The sequence below is a fragment of the Brassica oleracea genome, chromosome C7 (assembly GCF_000695525.1).
Source record: "Brassica oleracea var. oleracea cultivar TO1000 chromosome C7, BOL, whole genome shotgun sequence".
Lineage (NCBI taxonomy): Eukaryota > Viridiplantae > Streptophyta > Magnoliopsida > Brassicales > Brassicaceae > Brassica > Brassica oleracea.
Window position 1 is genome coordinate 5,218,484 of NC_027754.1, and position 4,474 is coordinate 5,222,957.

Consider the following 4,474-nt stretch of genomic DNA (forward strand, 5'->3'; position numbering starts at 1 on the left):
TGAAAACCACAAGCTTGGCACACCTGGTCCATTTTGATTCCTCTTTTCACCAGGAGCTCACCCACAGGTATCGCATTACTTACTGCACGCCAGAAGAAAGTTTTGATTTTTGGAGTTGTGTCAAGCTTCCATACCTCTTCTTTGGGGACATTTTAAGAAGGCCTAGCTTCTGCTTCTTGAATCTCCATTCTTCTTCTGAAGTTGTTGATGAACCAATATCCAGATTTGACTGAATAGCACCCATTCTTATTATGGAGCCAAACCCAAAAATCTTCCTCATTAAAAGTTGTTCTCATCGCTAAAATGCTTTGGATATCCTCTTCATAGAAGAGCTCCTCCAGTTTTTCTATGTTCCAACAGCCGTTCTGGTTGTCTATCAAATCAGATACTCTTAGTAGTAGGTCGACAAAAATATTCTTCATCAAAGGTCTTCTTCTTTCAGTACCTACAATCCATTCATCAGTCCACACATAGATGGAGTTCCCGTCTCCTAAATGTTTTCACAGACCTTGAATTAGCAACTCCTTCCCAAATTGGATGCTTCTCCAAGCATATGATGGTCTAGGACCATTTTTTGCAGAGAGGAACTCAGAGTTGTCGAAGTACCTACTCTTAAAGACTTTTGCAAAGAGAGAGTCCGGCTGATTTAGAATTCTCCACGCTTGCTTAGCCAAAAGCGCCTGATTGAAGCTTTGAATGTCTTTGAACCCTAAACCTCCCTGTTCTTTTGCCAAGCACATTTGAGTGCAGCTAAGCCAATGAATCTTCCTTTTATGTTCCAGAGAGTTCCACCAGAAGTCCGCCATGGCCCTTGTGAGGTTCTCACATGATTGCTTGGTCAGTTTGAAGCAAGACATGGCGTACACATGCATAGCCATTGCTACCGCCTTTAACAGAACCTCTTTACCACCCAAAGACAGTAGTTTGGCAAACCATCCATTCAGTCGGTCCTTTAACCAGTCATATATGTAAGCCAAGATCTTGGTTTGGGATCCTCTGAAACATTCTGGGAGGCCCAAATAATTCCCCGTTCCACCTTCCTTGCTGATTCCGGTGATCTTTTGAATCAGACCCTTAGTTCTGTCATCCACCTTAGACCCAAAGGTAATAGCCGATTTCTCTACGTTAACTTTTTGTCCTGTGGCCTTTTCATAAATCTGAAGAATCTTCATTAGTTATGCGGCCTGATTCGTTGATGCTTTTCAAATCAAAAGACTATCATCAGCAAATCAAAAAACTATCATCAGCAAACAACATGTGATGAATCATAGGTCCTCCCGGTGAAAACTGAATGCCTTCAATAGCTCCACTCTGCACTGCTTTCTCCAGTAGATGAATTAGACCTTCAGTGCATATTACAAAAAGGAATGGAGACAGAGGGTCTCCCTGCCTAATCCCTCTTTCTGGTTGGATGTTTCCAAACGGCTGATCATTAATGAGTGTAGAATATCTGACAGTAGATACGCAGAACATCACTCTTTCTATTCACATGGTCTCAAACCCCATTGCCAATAAGAGAGCTCGAAGATACCCCCATTCCACGCGATCATAAGCCTTCGACATATCTGACTTGATGGCCATGAATAGAGTTCACACATGTATGTATGTAATTATGACAAGTAAAAGTTTTCATATCGAACCACATAAAGGTCCTCTTAACAATATTGGAAATATATATTAATCAAATAATCTTCTATACTTACAAAACTTATAAAGTAAAAGATCATAAATATTTTTTTAATATAAACTTCACTAAAAATACGAACTCCTCTTAACAATACTGGAAAATATATATATATCAGATAGTCTTCTAAGCTTACAAAATTTAAGACGTAAAAGATAAATATTTTTTTTATATGTTTAATTAAAATAAATAAATTTACAGCAATAACTATAAAAAATATATATATTACTAAGAGTCTAACCAGCAGCCTCCAAGTCATCCTCTAACAGAGAGCCCATTGTACTACCTAAAAGTCACCATAACAGCATAGATTTTATAGAGGTCTTCCGCATCAAACACTCACTCGATTTGCAGAGAGGAAAGAGAATCACGTGTAGACAACACTTAATCTTGCTTATTATGTCATGTTGGGCAAGGTCCGGGCGGAGAAACTTTTTCAAGCACCACCAACTATTGGTTTATGGTTGATTTGCGCCCATGATTAGGTAGCATACCAAACCGATTTAGTTAACCGGTAGTTATTGGTTAAACTCTATAAATGAACCTATGCAACTCTTCATGAATGTATGTGTCTGTTCATTAAAGATATGTGTCTCTTCCTTGAAAATATGTAACCGCATATGTATCATTTGGTTGTCAATAAATAAGACACATTGCAAAGAGAAGAAAACTATTGAAGTAATAACAAAATAATAATAGAGAGAGAGAGAAACGTTTTAGAAAGAGAAAGCTATAAAAATCAACTAGAATGGCAGTTGAACGGTGGCAAGTAGTTGATTTCCGTCTGTGATTTCATCCCCGACTCTTGTCCGATTGTATCAAGTAGTGTTCATCAACAAACCAGACTAAGTTATATTTTCAGTTTAACCCGCTTCCGCATTAGAACTTCTAACATTGGTATCAGAGCATTTGGATTCGATTCTGGCATATTTACATTCTTAATAATCATGTACGCATAATTTGGACATATATTAAAAAAGATATTAGGATAATATGTTTTGATCATATAATAAGTTTATGTCTAAAATTTAAAAAGTTAAATTGTTAGATTCGTTTTGTTAAGTTGATGGAGAATCTAGATTTATTTTTGATCAAAATTTAATGTGAGAAATTAAGTTAATCGAGTATTAATTTGATTTAAGTGATCTTTGTAAACAAACATGCTTTATTTGTTAATTCATGTTAGAGAATACAATGATCTATTGGGAGTTCTAATGTGTTTAGAACTTAAAATTTTGCATAAAACAAATTAAATTATTGTAATAAGATTTTAATATGGGTGATGATTGGGAACATAATGAACTCTCGATCTTGTATTTAAATCAAATTACTATATATGGTTTAGTTTTTGTTTATTGCAAGATTATATTATGTAATAGAAGTATTCAAAAATTAATGTCCCTAAGATGTTCCAGCAGGTATGTCTTCTGCTTGTAAGAACATCATTGCTGAGCTCAACCGAGGAGAGAAACAGGATGGTGATAATTACGATATATGGTATCGGAAAATTCACTATGTCCTTGAAGAGCAAGAGGTGAAAGAGACTGTTTCCCATCTCATGGAAGATCATGTGCAGGGTACTACAAGTCAACATGAGAGAGTTAAAGAGGCATATACTGCCTGGAAAACAAAGAATAACATAGCTCGCATTACTATGATAAGTTTTATGAATGATGATCTCATGTGTGAGTTTGAAGAGTACAATACTGCAAAAGGCGTGTGGGAGGCCTTAAAAGAGAAGTTTTGTGCCACAGCGGCAACTAAACTTAGGAGACTTAACCAAAATTTTAATGACTATAAGAAACTCCCAAATCATTCGATGAGGCAGCATCTTAGAGTCATGTCAAACATGATTAGAGAGCTCAAAAATGCTGGTCAGGTTATATCTAATGAACAGAAAATCCAAGCGATTCTCCGCTCGTTACCTGAAAGTTGGGACCATATGAAAGTTCAGATGACGCATAATGCCAATGTTTAGACATTTGAAGATATTTCACGTCATTTTGAGTTAGAAGATGAGCGCCTAAAGGCTGCTAGACCTTTTAACGAAGCCAACTTTGCAAAATCAAACTGGGATTTGAAACGCAAGAGAGGTAACAAAGGAAATAAGGCTCCAAATCAAGCTGATCCTAAGAGGTAAAAGAAATATGCCAAACATGGAAAGCGTAGAGGCAAGAAGGATAAGACAAATTTAAAATGATACAACTGTAGCTCATTGGGTCACTTTACTTGTGAATGCACTGAGGAAAAGAAGGTAATATCCTTAATCTCCACTTCTCAATATAATTATGTTTCTAGTTGTACCATGCTTACCGAATCTCATCCTCTGTGGATTGTAGACTCAGGAGCAACAGACCATGTAGCTAGAAGTCGAGAAGCATTCGTGGAGTACCGACGTATCACTACAAGAAATATCGGTATTAATAGCACCCGATAAACGCTATCATATCATTTTCATAGCGTTTCGAAGAACGCCGTGACAGCCGCAGCTATAATAGACCCCCCCCCTAGCGTAGCGTTTTTCGCGTGCTGTAACAATATACAGATATTATAGCGTTGGTTATGTGTTATATTATACCTATTTATAGCGATTTCTTTTCGCTATTTAAATATTTTATGTGGCACTTTTCGTGTGCCATAAAATATTTTGTTATGACATTTGTTTTTTGTCATGGAATACCTTTTTGTAACTCAGTTTTTTTTTTATTTTTGAACATTTAATAGCAATTTTTTTGTGCCATTGAATATTATAATACAACGTTTTACTTGTGCTATGACGTTTATATTCTA